The sequence below is a fragment of the Mustela erminea genome, chromosome 1, assembly GCF_009829155.1.
Source record: "Mustela erminea isolate mMusErm1 chromosome 1, mMusErm1.Pri, whole genome shotgun sequence".
Classification (NCBI taxonomy): domain Eukaryota; kingdom Metazoa; phylum Chordata; class Mammalia; order Carnivora; family Mustelidae; genus Mustela; species Mustela erminea.
In genome coordinates this window covers 189,531,796-189,556,969 of record NC_045614.1, presented here as the reverse complement: position 1 = coordinate 189,556,969, position 25,174 = coordinate 189,531,796, and the positions used below count along the sequence as shown (strand labels likewise).

Here is a 25,174-nt window from a genome sequence, read left to right as displayed (position 1 = left end):
TATTCCATTGTGTATGTATACCACATCTTCTTGATCCATTCATCTGTTGATGGACATCTAGGTTCTTTCCATAGTTTGGCTATTGTGGACATTGCTGCTATAAACATTCGGGTGCACGTGCCCCTTTGGATCACTACGTTTGTATCTTTAGGGTAAATACCCAATAGTGCAATTGCTGGGTCATAGGGCAGTTCTATTTTCAACATTTTGAGGAACCTCCATGCTGTTTTCCAGAGTAGCTGCACCAGCTTGCATTCCCACCAACACTGTAGGAGGGTTCCCCTTTCTCCGCATCCTCGCCAGCATCTGTCATTTCCTGACTTGTTGATTTTAGCCATTCTGACTGGTGTGAGGTGATATCTCATTGTGGTTTGATACAATCCATTTCTATGCTTTTATTTCTTTTTCTTTTATTAAAAATCACATATGTGTTACTTTGATAATCAGAAAGAGAAAATAAGGAGCACCTGGGTGGCTCAATAAGAGTCTACACTCAGCTCTGGTCATGATCCCAAAGTCCTGGGATCAAGCCCTGCCTCAGGCTCTCTGCTCAGTGGAAGTCTGCTTCTCCCTCTGCCTCTCCCCCTGGCTTCCAGACTTGTGCTCTCTCCCTTGCTCACTGTCTCCCTCTCTCTCTCAAATAAATCAATAAAATCTTTAAAGAAGAGAAAATAATAAAATAATTATTATTGATCCATTAGAACTGGTTTTGTTTCTAGGAAAATTTCACCGATCTCCTTAAATCATGATTGCATATGAGTTTGATAATACTGAAAACAATTCAGGTAGAATCACTATAAGTAGAATCACTAGACTCAACAAAGAAGTGAGGATACTGCTTTAGATATTGCTTGGCCACAAAAACAGTTTGTTTTCTTGCTTGCTTATTTATTTGGACATCCATCCATCCATCCATTAGTGTGTAGGGTGGTGATAAGGCCTTTGTTAAACTGTAGCACATCAAAAAACACTGTTCTATCAAAATGGCTGATGGGCCCAGCAGAGTGGTCCATTGGGTATTCTTTTGGCCAGCAGCTGGACCCATTAATTTATATAAGATTTAAACAGTTTCTTCCTCACCCTCTTTTTCTTTCTTCCTTCTTTCTTCTTTAAATTTTTATGTGGCAATGATTTTAGATTTAAAGTTATGTGGCAAACTAATGCAGAGCATTCACATGTTCCTTCGCCACACGTGCCCTAATATTAAAAATTTACAGAATCATTATGTAATTATCAAAATCATGAAATTAACATTAATATAATACTCCAAACTAAACTACAGGTCATATTCAAGTTCTACCAGTTTTTTCATTACTATCTTTTTATGTTCCAGGAAATGATCCAGGATCCCAAATTGCATTTAGTTGTCCGTTTCCTTAGTCTCCTCCAATTGAGACAATTCTTCAGTCTCCTGTCTGTCATGACCTGGCATTTTAGATAAGTACTGGCTAGTTATTTTGTAGCATGACCCTCAATTTTGGCTTATCTGGTATTTGCTCATGATCATCAAGGTTATACGTTTTGGCAAGAATACTACAAAAAATTGTATTGTGTCTTTTGTGGTACATCATGTTGGGAGTATATCATGCTGATATGTCTTATTCTTGGTGTTAACTTTGACCACTGGGTAATAATGGTGTCTGCTGGGTTTCTCCACATAAAATTACTATTTTTCACTTTGTAATTAATAAAATGGATACTATTTTAAGACTTTACAAACATATTTTTTCTTCAAATTTTTGCCTACTGATTTTAGCATTCATCGATGGGTTTTCCTACAATAATTATTACTATAGTGTTTGCCTATAGTGATTTTCTATTCCCTTTGCTCCATATACATTTTTGAAAATTTGAAGTCATCTCTAACAAAGAGCTGTCCCTTTTCTCCATTTATGTATTTAATTACTTACATTGATATGGATTCATGGATATTGTGTCTAGGCTGAAAAATGGCCCCTCACAAGATATCCACATCCTAGTCCCTGGAACCTATAGGTATGTATGTGTGTGTGTGTGTGTGTGTGTGTGTGTGTGTGGAGAGAGAGAGAGAGAGAGCCAAAAATGTGATTATATGAAGGATTTTATTTATTTGACACAGAGAGAGAGATTACAAGTAGGCAGAGAGGCAGGCAGGGGTGGGGGGAAGCAGGCTCCCTGCTGTGCAGAGAGCCCAATGTGGGGCTCAATCCCAGGACCCTGAGATCATGACCTGAGCCGAAGGCAGAGGCTTAACCCATTGAGCGACCCAGGTGTACCTTATATGAAGGATTTTAAGAGGACAAGACTATCCTGGATTATCGGGTAAATCTTAAATTCAACGATATGCATCCTTTAGAGAGAAACAGATTTTCCTGCTTTCTGTCCCTTTCTCAGCCATCCTCCTACAGGTAACAAACTACTGAACTTCAGTTTTGTTCTTTCTGTATTTATTTTGCACAAACAAGAAGACACATGTATTAAATCTTCCTATGTCTTGCAAGAAGCGTAGGATACTATCAATGTTCTAATGTAATTTACTTTTTTCACTTAACAGTATATCATGGAAATTACCTCTGTATCATTTCACAAAGAACATTTGTACAGTACTCCATTTTGTGAATGTAATATAACTTATTTAACTATTCTCCTATACATATTTAGATAGTTTCTAATATTTTACAATTACAAACAATATTGGAATGAATAACTATATATGTAACTTTCTCTCTCTCTCTCTCTCTCTCTATATATATATAAAACTCTTTATATAACTGTATATATATTATTATCTGAGGCTTATCTTCAGGGTAGATTCTTAGAAGTAGAATCACTAGATAGGAAGGTAATTGCTTGATATGTAGTTTTGATATTACCTAAATTCCTTTCAGGTAGTCAGGTTCCAGAGCCCATGATCAAAACTACCAACTATGCAATGCAGTGGCTAAGAATTTGATTTTCTAAAATACAGATTATTTATTTGGAAACATTTTAAAAAATTCAAACTGTAGAACTCTACAAAAAGCTATTTTAAAGTATCTATTGACTTTTTCATAAGGTAATTATAACAGTTTAATAATGTCTTGCTACATTTTTCTCTGTGAGATGATGGTATAATCCACCAGCTTGTGAAAATTTTGCTGAGTGAATTCTTTGTGGACTAATGTATTTAATACAGATGAGTGTGTGGGTCACAGAGAATGAAAACAGTGAATCATCTTGCTGATATTATCAAGTTCCTTATTAGTTTAAATATTTGGGAAGTTAAAAACTCAAAGTATTGAAATACAATTATGTTAATATAAATAATATATTTAATTTCTTTATATCATATAAGACAACAATAAACCCAAGAAAATCCATTCAGAAAATGTCTGAGGCTAGATGAAGACTTTCCAAATATTTATCTCGTTTGCAGTTAAAAATGTCTAAGTTTGGGAATGACTGACTAATCAGATCAAGAGAGGACCTGGAAGAAGTAGATAAATATTTGTGACTGCATTAAGTGATTGCATCATAATTGGGGAAAAAAGCCCTCAGGTCTCTCTAATCATGTTTCTTTTGTAACACCTGAAACTAACACACTAGGAAGGTAATGTGGAAAGAGAAAACAGCATCCATCTCAGGAGACCAAAGATAGCACATGAGCAACCTGGGATTAGAAGAAACACAAATCAAATGGGAAGCCCAGTGTGAAGGAAATGTAGCATGATACTGAGAAGTCAGCAGGCTATGTTCAGCAGTATGAAACATTCCACTTGGTGCTTTCAAAACTTATCATGAAAAATGTAAGTGATCCGAGGGTATTTTTACTGTGCATAGTAGAAATGTTTATTATTGAGGCTGTTGTGGAAGAAGTATAAACAATATAGCCTATAGAAAAGAGTTGTAATACTTTACTTAAATGGTTAAACTGGAATTTAAGGAGAACTCTGAACATATGGCCAATTATTAGCTGCTGGTAACTAAGATTTAGCTGCTGTAATAGCATGTACCATAAAATAATTTCAAATTTTCCCTGAAATATCCGTAAGGCTTAAAACAAATATAAATATATCACTTGGGTCTCTGCATACAACAAAAATGATTAGCAATATAGTTATTTGATTTTTGCATTTCATTTAAAATTAATCTGTAAAAATATCCTATTGATTCTCCTTCACTCTTGGTGATCATGTACTTTTGTATAATCAATTTAGTTATATTTAGGAATATTGAAGGTGGACATAACCTGGCACAACAATTCCACTTTAGGATATAGTGTAAATATATTCCAGATATGGTACAAGAAGATCCCTCCAAGAATGTTTGTTTTACCATTTCTATAATGGTGAAAAATTGGAGACCATTTTAATGTCCAGCAACAGGACAATGGATGAATATGCTGTGATATATTCATATAGTTAAAATATTATATAGCAATTAAATTAATAAAAACTATATAAATAATTTAAATTAAATTATTTTTTAAATTGTATTTAAATATAAACACTTAAGAAAAAAGCTGTAGAATTATGAATATATTATGATACTATTTATAGAAGTTGTAAAATATGCCCAAAGGTTACATACTTGTTTATGGACACTTGTATATGATGTCCAACATTTTAAAAATCTGCATGGGAATTATAAATAAAAATTAAGGGGGTGCTTACCTCTAGGGAAGTGGAAAGGAAAGTGAATGGAGTCCCTATGGACTACATAAAGGGCTTCAGTCTGTCTCAGAATTTTGTTCATTTAAAAACCCGATATGAGTATGATAAAACATTGAAAGAATTAGTAGGTGATACTTATTATAGTAATAGTAATGTTTAAAACTTCTTCTAGTTTAAAATATTTTAAAACAAAAGATATTCTTTAGAAATTCTCTTCAGTCAGGGATTCCTGAATCCCAGTCCGTTAAGCCTCTAACACTTGGTTTCAGCTCCAGTCACGATCTTACCATTGACATTAAGCCCTGGGTCAGGCTCCACACTCAGCAAGGAATAAAAGTAAATAAATCTTTAAAAATGTCTTAAAAAGTCAATTCATTTTACTCAATATTTTTGGCCTACTCCCACACACCCAATCATTTCCCATAAAATTAGAAGCTCTAGGTAAAATCCAGGCACACTTGTATAGGAAATTTTAGGTTACATAGGACTCACTTTTTTTCCCACCAGTTAAATTTCTTTCTATGAGAACTACATTAATTTCTATTTCAGTCCTTTTACCTGAAATTAGAATTAATTAGTTATGATGACCTGTTTTTACATATCATATTCCTTTCGTTGATAGTAGATAGTAGATAATTCACAATAGATAATTTTTTTTTGGTAATATCTATATTCAGTAACATTTTGGTGTGATTTCATAGGTTGAAATCAAATAATGATTAGTATCTATTTATGTATATGTATACCCACTTATGGGTGTGGGTGTGTGTATAAACACACTCACCATATGTGTGTGTAGGCAATGCACATCTATCTGTGTGTATGTGTATATGCATTGCCAGCTAGTGGCTTTTGTATGCAATATTCAAGGAATCAGTTTTAGGATGGAAAGAAACCAACTTTTACTCTTTAAAAATATTATAGTACACAAAGAAGATAATTAAGAGAGTAGTATATCAATATATAAAGAAGATGGAAGGAAAAAAATACTAAATTAGTAGAATGTCTAAAATTTAGGGAATCATTAAGAACTTTTATTAAACTTGGAAAGAACCTTTTGCCTGGCTGGCTCAGTTGGTAGAATATGTGACTCTTGATCTCAGGGGTGTGAGTTCAAGCTCCACATTGGTTATAGAACCTACTTATTAAAACAAAACAAAATAAAACAAAAAAAACCCCTAATTTAGTAATGTTTACGGTACAAATTTTAAAAAAATTATAGAATAAATTCAATAGCTCAGTTAAAAAGAATGAAAAAATACAGATATCATACTTCAATGCTTAAGTGAAATTTGATATATCCAATTACAGTGATGTAAAACATTTTAAGTTATAAATTATTTGTGATTGTATTATCCCTTTTAATAAGATTGTAACCAGAAGATTTTTTTAAAAAGATTTTTAAATTTATTTTAGAGAGAGAGAAAGAACACAAGCAAGGGGATGGGGAGAGGGAGAAGGAGAGAGAGAATCTCAAGCTGAGCATGGAGCCTAACATGGGGCTTGATCTTGCCACCCTCAGATCATGAACTGAGCCAAAACCAAGAGTTGTACGTGCAACCAACAGAGCCACCTGGGTACCCCTGTAACCACAAGATTTTTAATATAAAGTCTATAAGATTCTTTATATATCTGAGACTTTATTCTGTGTGTCTGAATATCATATGTGAAAAGAAATTATTTTTTAATATTTAACTGTATGCTTAATCAATTTTGTTTTTCATTTGGGAATTGATTGCAATTAATCATCAATTTATATGGCTACAACACATGAAAAGATGCTCAACAACACTCATCATTAGGGAAATACAAATTAAAACCACAATGACACACCACCTCGCATCAGTCAAAATGGCCAAAATTAGCAACATAAGAAACAACAGTGCTTGGCTAGGATGTGAAGAAAGGGGAGCCCTCTTGCACAGTTGGAACACAAACTGGTATAGGCACTCCAGAGAACAGAATGGAAGTTCCTGAAAAAGTTAAAAATAGAACTATTCAATAATCCAGCAGTTGTACTCTTAGGTATTTACCCAAAGAACACAAAAATAGAGATTTGAAGGGGTATGTGCACCCCAAGATTCACAGCAGCATTATATTTTATGTTAACTAACTACAATTTAAATAAAACTTTGGAAGAAAAAAAAATGATTAATCTAAAATTCAGTGTTGGAGGTATATGCTATTACATTTAAGAAATGTTATACCAGGGGTGCCTGGGTGGCTCAGTGGGTTAAAGCCTCCACCTTCAGCTTAGGTCAGGATCCCAGGTCCTGGGATCAAGCCTTGCATCAGGCTCTCTGCTCAGCAGGGAGCCGGCTTTCTCCTCTCTCTCTCTGCCTGCCTCTCTGCCTACTTGTGATCTCTGTCTGTCAAATAAATAAATAAATAAAATCTTTAAAAAAAAGAAAAAAGAAAAGAAATGTTATACCACATTTGCCAGCAATTCAGGTTTGAAGAAGCTTAGATTTTCATCCATATTGTGGTTTATAATTTGAAGTATGTAGATAGATGTGTATTTTATTTCCTAGCAGTTTTTACAAGTACATCTTGATGATAAATGTTTATATATAGGCAATACTCATTTTACTTAAAAATATAAAACAGTACAAACTAATGTTCATTGTGTTAAGGGATATTACCAAGAGATAACAAAGGTATTATGTCTGGAGGTAGAGTAGAAATTAACATGAAGGCGACAATGCTTATAGCATTAATTCCATATACATAACATAGAAGAAATTAAGCTATGAGGGAATAATGATACCAGACATACCATACAATGCTAAAAAACAAAAAGCTGGGAAAAACTTATTTTAAAAGAAAGCTGTTTTCAGACAGTGGAAAATAACATAAAACTGTATTCATTAGGGAAAGGGAAAAAATGAACTCTAAATACAAACACACAATAAGGTAACAATAAAAGGACAGAAAAAACTATACCATGCAAACACTAAACATAAGAGGGCTGAACTGAATATATTAATACCAGTCAAAGTCAACTGTAGGAAAAGGAACATAGCCAGGGTGAAGAGAGACATTTTATAAGCATAAGAGAATTAATTCATCAAGAAGACATAACAACCCTAAATAATATGCAAGAAAAAACAGCTTCCAAATACATGAAGCAAAACTTGACAGACCCAAAAGGAGAAACAGACGTCTCTACAATTAGAGTCAGAGACTACAGCACTTTTCCTTCTGTAAATGACAGAACAAGTAGAAGAAAAAATCAGAAATAATCTAGAGGATGTGAACATTTTTACCTAACATGACCTAATTAATATACCGAGAATATCCCATCAAACAAAGACAAAATACATGGAACATTCACCAAAATAGATATATATGGGGCAACAAGATATACTACACAAATTTAGAAGAGTGGAAATTATACCAGTAGTGTTCTATGACACATACATAAAAGACATACAAATTGGAAAAATGAAGTAAAACTGTCTTTCTTTTTGGAAAACATAATGTGAACACAGAAATTCTTATCTAGGAAAAAGGCCACTGGAACAGACATTTGAATTTAGCAGAAAAGATGAATATATAAAATTCAGCTGAATCTTTATATTCTAGCAATGAAAACATGGGAAACAATACTATTTATAATAATATCTAAAAATTAAATTAGATACAACTAAAAAATGTATATCCCCAAATATTTAGAAATTAAATAGTATAGTCTATAAAATGCATTGATAAAAAGCTCAAGGAGAATTAGAAAATATTTTACACTGGAAAATAGTGTAAACATAATGTATCAAATTTGTGGAATACAGCTAAGGTAGTGCTCAGGGAGAAATTTATATATTTAAATGTTCAATTCATAAAGAAAAAAATGCCTAAAATCATTGTTCTAAGCTTTTAGAGAGGCGGGAGGGAAGGAGGAAGGGAAGAAAGAAAGAAGGAAGGAAGGAAGGGAGGAAGGGAGAAAAATAAAAAATAAGATGGAAATATTATTGATAAGAGTGGAAAAATGAACTTGAGTAAACAATAGAGGAAAATTAATGAAACCAAAAGCTAGCTCTATACCAAGAAAAAGTGCTTTATTACATGTAAATTAAAAAAATTAAAATATAAATTTCTAATGCTTGAATCAGTACCTTGACAAAGGGTTTTATAATAATACTATAGTTCATGAACCCGTATTCCATATTGGACTTTCCACTTCTTTGAAAATATCATCTTTATAGAGGAATTCAGCCCAGCCTATATTTCATGTATTTGCTTATTATTTTTCCTTTGGTCAACTTAACTATTGCTATTAAGTAGCAGTAGTTAAGTTAAGTTAAGTTAAGTTAAGTAGTTAAGAATGTTATTCATAATAACATGGATGAATCTCACATACATATGTAGTTAAAGAAGCCAGGCAAATAAAAGTATATTTTGTATGATTCCACTTACATGAGATTTCAAACCAGGCAAAACTAACTGAAGTTGGTAGAAGAAGTTAAAAGAATGGTTAACTGTGGAGAAATACTAACTGGAAAACGTGAAGAGAGAGGCTTCTTGTTATGGGTAACATTCTATATCTGAACCACATCCATGGCAATATGAGTGTATTCATTTGTAAAAAAGTTCATGAGGGATAGAGTGAAGATCTGTGCACTTTATTATATGTACACTTTCATTTTTAAAAAGGTTACAAAAATCTATTTTTGGAAGTGTCTGAAAATTCTCAAGGTAGACTGAGAAAATAAGCACATTTACTGTTCTTATCAGGAATAAAAAAGGGAATCAATATCAGGAATTAAATAGCAATCAATATCAGGAATCGATATCAGTAATAAAAAAAGGAAACATTATTACATAGTTCCAAAAGTCATACAAAATAGTCAGGGAGTGAATAATTTTTATCAATAATTTTGGTGAATTAGATGAAATGGGCAAATTTATGGAGAGAAATAAATTTACAAATTACCATAACTGACACAAAAAGAAATAGAAAATGTTTCCTCAAATTTATTAAAGAAACTGATTTCGTAACAAAAAGTCTCCCTTATAAATAAAACTTTATGCCTACATGGCCTCAATGACAAATTCCATCCAACATTTTAGAAATAAAAAAGTCAATGTACAGGCATACCTTGGAGATAGTGTGGGTTTAGTTCCAGACTACCGAAATAAAACAAATATCACCATAAAGTGAGTCAAATTATTTTTTCCATTTCCCGGTGCATATAAGAGTTATGTTTATACCATACTATAGTCTACTAAGCATGCAATAGCATTATGTCCAAAAAAACAATGTATATGCCTTAATCAAAAAATATTTTGTTGCTAAAAAATGCAAATGAGCATTCCAGCTCTCAGTGAGTCATAATCTTTTCTGGTGGTGGAAGGTCTTGCCTTAGTGTTGATGGCTGCTGAGTGATCAGGGTGATCACCACTGAAGTTTGGAGTGGCGATGATAGGTGAAGGTTGTAGGTGAAGGTGGTAGGTGGTGAAGGTTGGGGTGGTTGTGATAATTCTTAAAATAAGACAACAATGAAGTTTGCCACATTCATTGACTTCTCCTTTTACAATTTTCCTGTAGCATGTAATCTTGTTTGATAACATTTTATCCACAGTAGAACTTCTTTCGGAATTGGAGTCTACTCTCTGCTTTATCAACTAAATTTATGTCATATTCTAAATTCTTTGTTGCCATTCAACAATCTTCATGGCGTCTTCACCAGAAGTAGATTCCATCTCAACAAAACACTTTCGTTTCTCAGCCATAGGAAGCAATTACTCTTTTGTTCAAGTTTTATGGTGAGATTGCAGCCATTGAGTCACATCTCCAAGCTTCACTTCTGATTCTAGTTCTCTTGCTGTTTCCGTCACATCTGTAGTTACTTCCTCCACTAAAGTTTTGAACCACTCAAAGTCATCCAAGAGAGTAGGAATGAACATCTTCCACAGTCCTGTCATTGTTGATATTGTTATCTCTTTCCATGTATCATTGATTTCTTAATGGCATGTAGAATAGTGAATGCTTTCCAGGAGGTTTTAATTTACTTCGCCGAGATCCGTCAGAGGAATCACCATCTATGACTGTTATAGTCTTGCAAAATGTATTTCTTAAGTAATAAAATTAGAGGGTAAAAACTACTCCTAATCCATGGTCTGCAGAGTGGATATTCTGTTAGTGACATGAAAACAACATTAATTTCATTTTACATTTCCATTAGAGGTCTTGAGTGACTAGATGCATGGTTAATAAGAAGTAATATTTTGAAGGAAATATTTTTCCTGAGGAGTAGGTCTCCACAGTGGGTTTAAAATATTCAGTAAATCATGTTGTAAACAGATGTGGTGTCATGCAGTCTTTGTTGTTGGAATGTTAGAACACAGGCAGAGTACATTTAGCTTAACTTTTAAGGGCCTATGATTTTCAAATGTTAAATGAGCTTTGGCTTCCACTGAGTCAACAGCTGCTTTACCTTCCAATAAGAGAATCAGCCTGCCCTATTAAGATCTGAAGCAGGGCATTGACTATCCTTTGTAGCTATGAAAGTCCCAGATGGCATCTTCTTCCAATAGAAGCCTGTTTTATTTACATCAGAACTTGGTGGTTTAGATTATTTTAGCTAGACCTTCTGGATAACTTGCTGCCCAGCTTGCACTTTTATGTTATGAAGATGGCTTCTTAAATCTCATGAACCAACCTCTGCCAGCTTCTTACTTTTCTTCTGTGGTATCTTTACCTCTCTCAGCCTTCACAGAATTGAAGAGAGTTGTGCTTTGCTCTAGATTATGCTTTGGATTATGGGAAATGTTGTGGCTAGCTTGATCTTTTATCCAAAAGATAACCTGAAATTTTCTCCATGTCAGCAATAAAACTGTTTTGCTTTCTTATCATTCATGTGTTCACTGGAGTAGCCCTTTTAATTTCTCTCAAGAAGGTTTCCTTTGCATTTGCAACTTGGCTAACTAGTTTAAGAGGCCTAACTTTCAGTCTATCTTGGCTTTTGGCATGTCTTCCTCATTAAGCTTACTCATTTCTAATTTTTAATTTAAACTGAGAGACATAAAACTCTTCCTTTCACTTGAACACTTAAGGCCATCATAGGGTTATTAACTGGCCTGCGGTCAATATTGTTTTGTCTCCAGGAACAGGAAAGCCCAAGGACAGGGAGAGAGGTGGAGGAAAGGCAGTTCAGTAGAGCAGTCAGAATATGCACAGCATTTATAGATTAAGTTCACTGTCTTTGTTGACCATGGTTTGTGGTGCTTCAAAAGAATTACAGTAGTAATACCAAAGATCAATGACCACAGGTCACCATAATAAAACAAATAATGAAGAAGTTTGAGATATTGTGAGAATTACCAAAATGTGACACAGAGTCATGAAAAACAAATGCTGTTGGAAAAATGGAGCCAAAAGATTTGTTCCATGTAGGGCCAACACAAAGACCTTCCATTTGTGAAAAATGCAGTATCTGCAAAGCACAATAGAACAAGATATGCCTCACTTTTAATACACAAGTTTGCTTCTGAACTTGATATATTTTATTTTTTATTAGTAGTATTTATATTGTATTAGATCTTACAATATAATTGACTACTTGTGATTTGTGACTTCATTAATGGCATCGATAAACAATTTCACTTTGATTTGTGTTTTAATCACACACCTGAACATAAAGCTATGATCAGGAAATTTTGAAATGGTTTGTCTTTAGTAATTTTTAATAGATTCCTAAGATATGAAGTTGGTATATGAATAGGAATTATAGAGATCACTATTTTATGAAAAATATATCCTAGCCCCTGAAAAATGAATCTAGCATTTGCTAAAACAGGTAAAAAAAAGGTATTATGCCTAAATCCTTCTATGTTTTTGCTCTGTTTATAATCTGCATAGAATTGAGCAGCCTTGTGCAATCATGGCAATTTCTTGGAAATGGAAGTTGGACTGTCACATAGTATAATTCTTCTCATAGCTGTAGTTTTGTTCTGAAACACAGTTAACTTTAGAATAGTTCAAGAAGGGTATGGTTTTTAAAATATCATTGAACTTGGGAGAAAATCGGTATGGCCAAAAGATTATTAGTTATGTCAGATTAGGGAAGGGATTGGTTTAAGAAATTGAGAAGGGAAACCAAATAGGGTGTATTTCAAGCTAAAGGCAATGCTAACCATGGGCATAGAAACAGAAGTGTTCATTTGAATGTGAATCTTTATACTTATGATAACTATGCCTGTGTTAAATATGTTGGTTGCTATGCTTGAGAAGAAGATGGAAATCTTTGCCTTTGTATCGCAAATGTCATCAGATACAATGGACTTTTTACGAAGAATGGAAAAGAATAGCAGGAAACTAAGCTTTTAAGAATCAGAATTGAGGGGAATGAAGAGCCAGCACAGAGGATGTATGGATGAAAAAATAACCACCTCTATTACCCTGGAGTCTCCTGATAACAACCAGCACTGTTTTAAAGTGCAGGCAATCTGCTTTCTGTGGCTTAATAATCATCACCAGTACTCTGTGTGATAGGAACTTTTATTGTCATCATCTCCATTGGAGAGAAAAAGTGAGTGACTTGCCCAATGTCATATAAAAGAACATTGTGAGGCTGGGCTATGTAATCTTGACACTACAGATCCAAAACCCATGTTTTACCACGAGGCTATCTTACATGTCCATCCTCTTGTATCCCTGCTCAATGAGTGAGAGGCTCTCTCAGAGGCTGCTTTGCACAGTGTACCCTAAACATGCAGAATCTAGCTGAGACCATGGATGGAAGATGGGGGAGAGAATGCCTGCACAGTGGTGGGAGCTAGAAGGCTCTCCTGACGAATGACATGTGTAGCTCGTCTGGACATCAGGGCCCAGTTGGGAGGTATGGGTTAATCTGCTACACAGTCAGCTGAAAAATTAAAAAACAAAACAAAACAAAACAAAAAACGCTGTAATTCATAATTGCTTGCTATGGGGACGATAGAGGATTATAGTTCCAAACTGACCTGATCAAGTCGGTAGGTACTATCTAATGCAAATATGTATCCAAAACAGAAAGAAAGCATAACCTTACCCTATACTCTTTTCACTATGCACATGAACCATTTACACTAACTTGTATGGGACAAGTACAGTGTTAGAAGAGGTCAAGGAAATATCTTTAGAGATTTTGAAGGCAAACAAGAAAATAAAGACCTTAGACCCTAGAAGGAATTTGTAGTGTTATAAAAACTGATTTCTGTATAATGGCTTATAAGATTTATGCCTAGGGGAAAAAAGCGCATCTTCATGAACATGACTGTTTTTTGTGTGCACAATCATTAAAAATGATGAAGTAGACTTATTCATTATTTATTCCCGGGGTGAACTACAATGCATGATACAAAGCTCATACTCTAATCTATATTGCTTACAAGCTCATGGAAATAGATGGTGGTTGTCAGGAATTGGTTGGGGAGGATAAAAAGATGTTTGTCAAAGCTACAAATATCCAGTGATAAAATGAATAAATTCAGGGCATCTAATGTATAAGCATAGTAACTGTAGTTAACAATACAATATCATATATTTGAAAGTCATTAAGAGAATAGATCTTAAATGTCCTCACCAGACACACAAATGGTAATTAGATGAGGTGATACAAGAGTTAACTAAACTTATTGTGATAAGTTTAGCAATATATACATGTATCAAATCATCATGCGATATACCCTCACTTTATTTAAGTTTATATGTCAATTATATTTCAATAATGTTAGAAAAAATAAAATAGGAAAACTATATATCTGGTTTAAAATGATTATCGGAGTATGAGATAAAAAATAATCTATAAATTGAAGCTAGGAATTCCTGGAGAGCATTTAAAACACACACACATATGCACACACACAAGCAAAACTCATCTCTTTAGAAGAGGAGAGGCCAGTCATATTTCCTTCACGTTAAAAAGAGCAAATATTTGATAAATACATATGTTATACTCCATACTATGTTATGAAATACATCAGCAAAATTGAGAAGGTCTCATAAGACTATTGAAGTTGTAGAGAGAGTTGAGTAAGAAAAAAATGCATGGAGGATATGTAACAGAATGAGAAGTAGAGAAATCTGTACAGAAGAGGATATGGTAGACTGAGTAGTATGGCTGGCAGGCCTGCTGTAACTTCCCCTATGAGTTTGTCAGAAATGCAGAATCCCAGGTACCAATTTAGACCTACTGAAACAGAAACTGCGTTTCAGCAAGATTCCAGGGTGATTTATATGCCCCTTTACTTTTGATAAGCACTGAGCTAAAGACATCAAGTCTTTTCTCAAAGGATTCTATAAAGAATCCTATATCCATTGCTTAACTCTCCACTCGGGAAGCAAAAGTACAACCCAGCTTATTTATCTTACTAAATCACATTAATCCAGAGAGGAGAATGACAAAATTTCTGAATCTATTTCACCCTGGGTTATTGGCTTTTAATGGCTAAGTGGAAAAATCAAATAAATTTGAAGGACTTGAAAAAATTTCTCAGCAATCAGTATCCCAAATGTCTGTAGTTGTGTTAGACTATAGAGTTTTTCAGACTCCAAAGATTGAGTTGTGGCTTTTGATCAATTTCTGGGTTAGGGCTGCATAGTTAAGGCATCTGGTGAAGCAATCTTAAAGATCTTTCTTTATTAGAAAAAGTTAGCTGCAAAAAATCTTAGCGAGAGGCTTCAAGGTATTTGCAATGGGCCAATAACAAGAATTGTGAGTTGTTGCTTGTTGCCTGAAGACACAACTTTCTCGGAGGGAAATTTCCCAGCTGTAACTGAATGCCTCCATAATATCCTTCAAGCAATTAGTTTTCAAAATCTGTGACAAATCTCATTTCTTTTTATTATATAGTGATAGTGATAGCATCACTATTGGTGAAGATTATTTTGAATATTGAAAGGACAGTCTTCTGTTTCTTGAAGAACAACTAAAATTTATTTCTCATTCTACTTAGAAATAAAGTGACTGACTTTTAATTCAGCCTTTGTAAAGTGTCATAAATATATAAATCAAATGGATTTCTTTTTTTTCCCCAAGGCTTGCTTAAGTCAAGGTCAAAAGAAAAAAAGGCAGGAAAAAGCTGTATTCTTCCCCTGTTTTTGATCTGGTGAAAAGCCCCAAAATAAAATTAATATTGATTTACACTAAGAAAGGACAGATGTTTTAGGAGGGTATATATGTTTATAATGGGCCTATTATTGATGGATGGTAAGTACAGGCACATCACTAGAAAGTGGAATTATGATTCAGTCACAAAAAGAAGAAAGCAGAAATTTAATTTTGTAAGGCCTCAGGCCATAATTGAATCGAATTGTTTTTCTCAACAGTAATTCAGACAACGTAAACAATCAGTATGACTGGAATCACATGTATGACTTTGTATGTGTACAATCTAGGCATTGTCTTGATTGCCTATAGTAGGCAGAATACTTGTCTCTGGAGATGTCCATATTCTAATCCTTGGAAGCTGTAAATTTGTTAAGTTACATGGCAAAGGGTTAACTGAGGTTTCAGTTAGAATGGAGATTGCTAATAACCTGACATAAAAAAGAAATTATCCTACATTATATGGGTGAGCATAATATGACCACAATGATACTTAAAAGTGGAAGTAGGAGGCAAAAGTGAGAGCCAGAGAGACAGTAGCATGAAAGGGACTCAGCTGACATAATGGAGGAAGAGGGCCATGAGCCAAGGAATGTGGGCACCCATTAGAAGCCGGAAAAAGTAAGAGAATGGATCCTCCCTTGGAGCCTCTAGAAAGCAACACCTTGATAATACCCCTATGAAATCTGTGTTGAATTTCTGATATTCAGAATTAGAAGATTTTAAAAAATGTGTCATTTAAGATGCTAAAGGTATGATATTGTCACAGCAACAGTGTAAAACAAATACACCCTCTTATTAGGGCTTCTGCTTCTACACTGTAACTACAAAATAATAATAGCCCCCGTGTAGTGTATATTGAGCACCTTCACCGTGTGGGGAACCTAAAATTTATCATTTTAGTGCTCACAGATCTTGGCAAAAAATTACTAAATTTATGAATGAAGAAATTAAGCCTATGTAATTTGAATTACCATCAAGTAATAGTTGAGCAAGATTTTAACATAGGTATTTCTAACTTTTTTCAGTCTGAAAACTTCCCAGTATATCTGCTGTCTTTTAATCTTGCTTTAGTCAAATTACTCAGACAACTGTATGAATCATCACTAGATAAGAACTAAACTCAGGGGGCTTCTAGGTGGCTCAGTGGGTTAAGCCTCTGCCTTTGGCTTTGGTCATGATCCCAGGGTCCTGGGATCAAGCCCCGCATCAGACTCTCTGCTCAGCAGGGAGCCTGCTTAGTCCTCTCTCTCTGCCTGACTATCAAATAAATAAATAAAATCTTAAAAAAAAAAAAAAAGAACCAAACTCAGGAACTGTGTAGCTCTATGTGATACACTAGAAACAACCCATAACTTTTGGTAATTAAATGTTTATTTTTATAGGATACAGTGACAAAAATCTGTGTAGATAGAAATTGAACAAATGTGTGACTGTCCTCTGAAGGCTATACTTAGGTTCTGGATTCACGCATTATTATTTGTGCTGAACCAAAATAATTATTTCAAGTTTTTAACAAATGACCAGAAAAGTCAAACTTATGACCCAAATGCTAGCTTATGGTACCACATGTTCTTTTATAAGGAGAAATATTCTTTGCTAGCTGACAGAGTATGCATATATCTCCTTGGGAAAGTTGTACTACTATAATTATATTAGAATAATAATAATCCACTATTTTCTTTCTTATCAACAAGGTATCCCACACGCATTGTTTTACCTACAAGGAGTGTTTCCTAGTACTCTTCTGTTTTCTGGCGTTATTACCTGGTAAACCTGCAAACCTTGGTTTATAGTTGGTGACGCTGCTCTGTACTTGACCTTCACACTTTCTTGTTCCTTTGCTGGGGCTGGGGTGGGGAGGTGGCCAGGGGAGAGAGAGATACCAGCGCAGTCTTTATTTTTGCTGAAAGCAGTACAGAGAGCTCCAATTAAAAGTCAAGCACTCATGTTTCCAACAACATCACTGTTTGCCGACAGCTGACTCAAATAGCTCAGCAGGCACTTTCAGTGCCACCTTGCCAGGTATGCGATTTTCACTTGATATGTAATTCAGATCTTGGCCTCTCCCTTCCCTCGCTGTCAAAATGCAGGCCTTGGAGAGCAGCAGATTGCTCAGATCCTGGAGGGAAAGGACTGCTGCCCATTCTTCAACAGACCATTAAAGCGAGTCCCATCTGGTAGACTCGGTAGCTTTCTATGTTCCTGTATGAAGCAGGATGGAAGGACATTAGAGTGGTGGCAAAATTAATGAGGATTTACTGAGGAGAATAAGCTTTTTAGTGATAATTCAGAACCAACTAAAAATGTTTACTTCTGCATAAATAAAATTTTAGAATGAATTGAAATTGAAATTAAAATAAAATCTTAATCTTATTATTGAACATTTACTCTTAAAGAGTATGTTTATGGTGACTAAATTTATTCCACTTGTGTTCAGGCCAAAAGAAACACGTATTATGTTACTTTTTTCAGTATCTTTGATCCAAAGGGTCTCTTTTTATTTGATTCTAGAAGGTTAAAATTTATTATTTAAATGCAAGTGTTTTATAACTGGCATATGTTTAAAAATATAAACAAACTTCTAACGTTTGCTTTTGAGACTCAGGGAAGTGCTGAAATTTTTGACTGTCAAGATGGAGTCCAAGAACTAGATCCACTCTTTCCACCATGTAAAGACAAAAGTAATTATATATGACTTGTGATGTGTTCATATAGGTATGAGAATACCCAAATTCTTCTTTTCACAAGATGTTAGCTATATCTGAAAAACATCAAGCTATTCTGGAGATATACAAATTCTTCCCAACTACATTGCTCAAATTATTTTTGAAAACGAAGAACCAACATTTTCAAGCTTACATAATACACACATATTTTCAATTTACCAAGAGTAATTTATAAGAAAGGAACAGCCAAATCATTATACTTCAATATTGACTTTACCATATTTCAGAACTGTATTTTTTCAAGTCTTGCCAAATCAGAACTTAAACTCTCAAGGCAAAGGTCTCACCCTGCTATCTTCCTAATAAAATGGCTTCCTTGTGTAAGGAGTCAAAAAGAAAAAGGAAAGTACAACAACGTCTATTCTGTTGCTCATGCATAAACACTTCTAGATCTCCCAGGCCCAAATACTTTTGAATCAGATAACAAGCTCCCACAGCTGTGTGCTATTTTGTCCACATTCTTCTTGGAAATCACTACTTCATCACCACTGTCTTCTTGGAAATTCTCCACCATTAAGTCCTCGTGGTGTTTATCTTGCTTGTTTTCAACCCAGGAGCCATCGTTTTGCCTAGCCTGGTTTGCACTATGGATTTAAAATCTGATCGTCTACCTGCTGCCAATCTGGCATCCTCTGGCATGTTGCATTGACATTTGTTTCTCAGAATTTCATGATGCGTAACTCCAACTTTTGATGTCATTACACTGCCTAAATCCCTGAGGACACTCTACATCCAGACCCCTCACGTCTGATGAAAAGAAACAATGTACTGAAAACTCATGTTGATGTTTTCATTTGCCTTAATGGCTTTGTGAGTGAGTAAATTGGAAAATAATGCTCCTAATGTACTGTTGCTAGGAAGATGTTTAATGGGGTAACACAGGAAATATCTCAAGAGAGATTCTATGTTCAGGTTAGGCCCCAAAATGTAAGTGACTCTTTCTGCCAAAGACACCAGAGTAAAACACCATAATTCCTGGGGCCAAAAAGAAGGCAGATTGTTGTCGGGATACATAGGGACAGAGAAAACTCAAATTTGAAAATGAAAAAGCACCATTTTTGCAATAATAAGGTAGGCGATTTTACAATAATAAGAAGGTAATTTTTCACACCTAAAAGCAGGACATTGTAAGGGACAAGGGCAGGGTGCACCAAGATGGGGCACTTTCACATGAAAATTATTTTGAGTTAAAAATGATCAAAACCCAGAAGAATCAGGAAAAGCTCTTTACCTCCCTCCCAACTTCCTTCTTGTACAAGGAAGAGAGCTATTAAGAGAGATTCCTCACTGCCTAAGAAACTTATCTCCATAATAGGACAACCTTTGGTTTCCAAACATCTCCTTTCATCTTTTTGCTAATGGTTTTTCCTTCCTTTGTATTCTCAGACCCCCTACACCTTTCCTGAGCTTATAGAAGCATCAAGTTCCCTGAATGACTTTGGAATTTCCATGTCTATGTGGATTCCCTGTACATATGCTATTAAATTTTATTTTCTCCTATTGATCTGTCTCATGTCAATTTGATTCTTAGTCCAGCTAGAAGGACCTTGAAGGGTAGAGAAAATTTTTCCTCTCCAACAACATAATTAGTGAGATTTAAGACCTTGAAATGCAGACCAAGAACTAGTAATGAGAACGAATCAAGGAGTGGAAAGTTTGAGGCAATAAAGAGGAATATATAGTTCCTAGAAGAAGAAGAAAAAAATTGGATGTGGAATCTTTTACCTATATTGGTTGAATTTTTCTAATAAAAAATCACATAGGCACCTTGGTGGCTAAGTTCATTAAGCATCTGACTCTTGATCTCAGTTCAGGTCATGATATCAGGGATGTGAGCTCAAACCCCACAATGAGCACTCAGCGTGGAGTCTGCTTGAGATTCTCTCTCTCTCCTTCTGCCTCTGCCCTGCTCACTCTCTCTCTTCCTTAAAATAAATAAATAAATGAATAAAATCTTAAAAAAAAAAAAAAAGATTACCACAAATTTTTAACCAAAATTCCACAATATCTCCTTCATGGATTTTGTATAGATAATTATGCTCAAATTCTCTGTATAGCAAAATATAGAATTCACATTCTAAATTGTTGGATTCCGTCACTTTCACCCAATCCTTTTCTTGGCATGAAGTGAGTTGCTATACAATGGTGTGTGTCTCACGAGTTCCTTCTAGGGGATTATAGAGCTGATTCCAATATTCATTATTGGAGGTGAGGGAGAACGGCAAAAATGAGCAAACAAATGTAGATAAGTGACATTCTTAAGGGAATGCTGCTTTAAAAAACTTAATTTTCTTTGAGTATAGAACACACTGAGAAGGGAATAATCCCTTTTCTGCATCATTGCAGAATGCTGAATGCAACATAGCATCATTATTACACAACAGTAACCACACCCATGAAGATGAAAACACTGGAATGGCAGCTTCATATACACTTTGTAGCATAAAGTCATTGGTAAGAGCTTGGGTTTTGGGGTGAGATTGCCTGGGTTGGAATCCTAACATTGCTTGCTTTTATTTTTGTCATTAGTGAAGATAACCTACATTTAGTTTTGTTGTAAATGTTGTCCCTCTCTTTATTTTTACAGGGTATTAGAGAAATTTGAAAATTACCTCTCCACAGTTACCACCTTTCCAGAATCTGTTTATTTTTGAAAACAAAACATTTTCCTTCTTAGATGTATTCTTTCTTGTCCAAATAAAGACAGCATGTTGATTATATTAAGAAAAATTTGGGGGGTGGGTAACGTTTGGCAACCATAAATTTTCAATGATATTTAAATTTTTATGTTATGAAATTGTTCACATGTGTGACTGTGAGTGTGCACATGCCCTGTCTAGTTGCTTTTGAAAGGTAAGAGTCTACAGGCATCAGCTGACTCGACCACAGTACCTGCGAGACAGCAGGCTTTTGTCTGGGGCTCAGGACAACTTCCTCAGGTGGCATATTTTTGCATATGTATTACATGCTCTATTCTTTTTTTTTTTTTTTTTAAGATTTTATTTATTTATTTGACAGACAGAGATCACAAGTAGGCAGACAGGCAGGCAGAGAGGGGAAAGCAGGCTCCCTGCTGAGCACAGAGCCCGATATGGGGCTCAATCCCAGGACTCTGAGATCATGACCTGAGCTGAAGGCAAAGGCTTTAACCCACTGAGCCACCCAGGCGCCCTACATGCTCTATTCTTATAATAAAGTAAACTAGAGAAAAATATTAGGAAGAAAATCATACAGAAGAGAAAATACATTTACAGGACAGCACTTTATTATTGAAAAACATTTACATATAAGTGGACCTACACAGTTCAAACCTATGTTGTTCAAAGGTCAATTGCATTAAAATCTATAAACGTGCAGTATTCAGATAAAAATGTCTGACATATCCATTTGTCTTTGGAATAAAAATAGAAAGCAACGACCAACTAGAAAGCAACAACAACAACAAAAGTTTTCAACAAGTAAATAAGGATTACAAATTTATAACAAAGAAGACCCAAGACTGACACTGCTATTGAAAGAGCTTGCAAACAAAATACCCAGTAACATAAATCTCTCATAAATGGTCACATATTATCAATAGTTGGAGCTTTAGATTAGTCCTGTCTTAGTTTTGTTCATCCTTATACTACTAACAGAGGTAATTTTCTATTAAATTAAAATAAGCTGTAGGCACTTCTTCACGGATCATAGTACACTTTAATAATAAGGTCTATTATTGTTAACGGGAGAGAGTGATTCTACCAGATGACAAACCTGATTCATCCCTTGGTGATCATTTATAGTGGTTAAATGGGATTTAGTGAATTGTTAACAAACTGCTATCATATGTATAAATGTATTTTATTGCCACTTTTGAGATAAAAATATTCCTATAAATTGAATTTCTAGTATTTCATCTCCTCTAATTCAAATATTACTTTGCTAGTAATTAACTCAAAAATAAACGGGCAAGGTTGAAATGAAATAGCTTTGGATGCATAATAGAGAAAGACCTACTCATAATTAGAGCTAAACCAAATAAAATACCATACTTAAAAGTATAGTGAGCTTTCTCTTATCAGAGGCATTAAAACAGAGCTACAAAATGATAAAAATATAGAAATGATTCACATATCCGATAGAAGCTTGGACAAGATGCCTTTAATATTACATGTGAATCCGGAATGCTAGTATTTCATGGCCATGTTTGAATCCATATCAAGATTGTGTGTCTAGGACAGTGCTATATACTTTACCAATAGAGTTAAAATTGCAAAGTTACTTTTTGCCATAAATGTAATACATGTGCAGTCAAACATTCATATGGTAAAAAGAAATCAGGTAATACAAATTATTAATCAAAAATGAAGCGATCTGTCCTTTATCTTCATTTCCATCTCCTCAATGTCAGATGTCATCATTACTGTTTAATGTTTTTAGTTACCCAAAATCAGAATAATATGCTTGTCTACAGTCTTTATTATATTTAGACATATTGCTTTCCTTCCAATAAAAATCATGAATTCATGACTATTATTTGTCTCCTGCTCCCATATTCCATTTAAGTTGTTAAAATTTAATTCTATTTGCTACCTTCTGTTCCAGTTCTAACCTGTAGTTAGTGTCCCATATTTTTTTTTTAAAGATTTTATTTATTTATTTGACAGACAGAGATCACAAGTAGGCAGAGAGGCAGGCAGAGAGAGAGGAGGAAGCAGGCTCCTTGCCGAGCAGAGAGCCCAATGCAGGGCTTGATCCCAGGACCCTGGGATCATGACCTGAGTGGAAGGCAGAGGCTTTAACCCACTGAGCCACCCAGACGGCCCAGTGTCCCATTAATTTTAAACAAAGTTTACTTTCCACCTTCACACTTGAATAAATAAACACCTTAACTTCCTTCTTTTTACTTGTACATCATCAAAGTTTATAGTATTTATATTCTATTTTGTTGCTGTAATGAATTCTTCTGTGCTTTGCCTATAGGTTCTAAAAATTGAAATTCAGTAAACTCTGCTTTCCATTTGGTGTTTTTTTTAATACATCATACCCTAGAACTATAAAGCGATTGGACCACAAAACAAAAATATGCTATTCTTGTACCATTCAAAGGAGAATATTGCAAGTTTCAATGTCAAATAGATTTACTTACTCTTACAACTGCTCAAGATTATGCTGATTTGTGAGATTCAGTTTCTCTAACACCCGTGACAATCAATAATATTTTTCTTTTTCATGGGGAGTAAATTGGATTGGAACTGAAAACTATATATTTTTTAATATGTCATGGTAAAATCTGTTTGCCCTCCTTCCAGAAGAAACATTGTACATTTTGTAATGAGAGGCCAATAAGATAAAAAGGATGTGGAATTCATGCAAAATGTCTTATTTTATCCAAATGTTATGTTTGTGGTCTTTTAAAATTTCCTATGAAAGAATAGAGAGGGATCTTCACAGTGACATGGCCTCAAATGTGGTCATAGAGCTGTGATTGGATATTATGGCTCATGATTTGTGTCCCAGGGAATAACAAAAGATTAAAATAATTTCTCCATTTTAAAGAGTTCCCTGGTCAAACAAAGCTTTGTGACAGATTAAGGGCAAACTCCTTGGTGTCCCTTTAAGACCAACTGAACCTGGCCATTTGGTGATTTTTCCTTAGATAATAAGATCCTGAACAATACAGATAATATCATAATGTTGCCTGACATTTGTGGCTGAAACTATCAAGTTCATTTTGCTCCTACAGTTTGGTTGGCCAGGGAACTGAATGAAATGTGGGCAGAAGTGTTGGACAACCCTTCTAGAACAGGACCCTAAAATGTTTGGGACATCCTATTTCCCATATTGATCCTTAAAAATTAAGAACTCAAAAAAACAAACAAACAAAAAAATAAAAACAAGAACTCTGAAATTGCAGAACCACACAATAATTCTCAGCATCACCATATGCAGGAAAGCACACAGAAGGGAAACTTGACCAGCATTCATCTGTGATAAAACCAGGCACAAGCTTTCATCATGTTAAAAATCACGAGACTAGAGGGTTTATTACGATAGCATATGCAGCCTATTCTGACTTGCATGTCATTGCTTTATGATGAAACAATGATACACTTGACTGGTCTCTGTTTTTTCGTGTCTTGAAACATCTATCATGTTTATTTTCAAAGAACCAAAATCAAATGTAGCTCAGAAAAGTTAGTTTTATATGATTTTAATGCCAATTTAATTTGCTTCATATTGGTCCAAGTCTCTGATGGAGATGTTTATCTTGACTTCGTATAGTTTTCATCTTTTGTTAACAAAAATATGATTTCTACATTGTATTGTTAAGATATTGCATCTTCTTAATTACAAGGTTTATTTAATAGAATTTACCTCCTTCCTGAAGGTACACTTCTTTGAGCCCTTTTGTTATAATTTGTAGGATTTCACTGTAATTTAGACTAATTGATTTTTAGCTTTCTATGTCTGCTAAATAGCTGTCATTCCAAGTTTTCTTTTCAATGGTTAGATCCTCTCTTTCCATACATACTATGCTTTTTTTTTCTTTTAGTATTTCTTTTGTATTTTTCTAGATAATATCTGTAATAATTTCTAAGAAATTATTCAAAGGAGATACACTTTTTTGACTCCTTGTGTTTCTAAAATAATTGCTTATTTCCCAAGTTGTAAAGGGCTTGCATAGGTTCAGAATTTTAGATTCAACATAATTTCCCTCAAATCTTTGACAGCACTGTTTTACTGG

At 34.5% G+C, this 25,174-nt stretch overlaps 1 long non-coding RNA gene across 1 annotated transcript in view; it reads right to left on the bottom strand.

The window, feature by feature from the left end:
• Window positions 1-25,174, bottom strand: part of LOC116567251 — a 171,871-nt gene that overhangs the window by 4,751 nt on the left and 141,946 nt on the right. The window contains exon 3 of the long non-coding RNA XR_004276171.1: window positions 17,486-17,923. This is a non-coding gene — a long non-coding RNA (uncharacterized LOC116567251). The remainder of the gene's footprint in view (window positions 1-17,485; window positions 17,924-25,174) is intronic.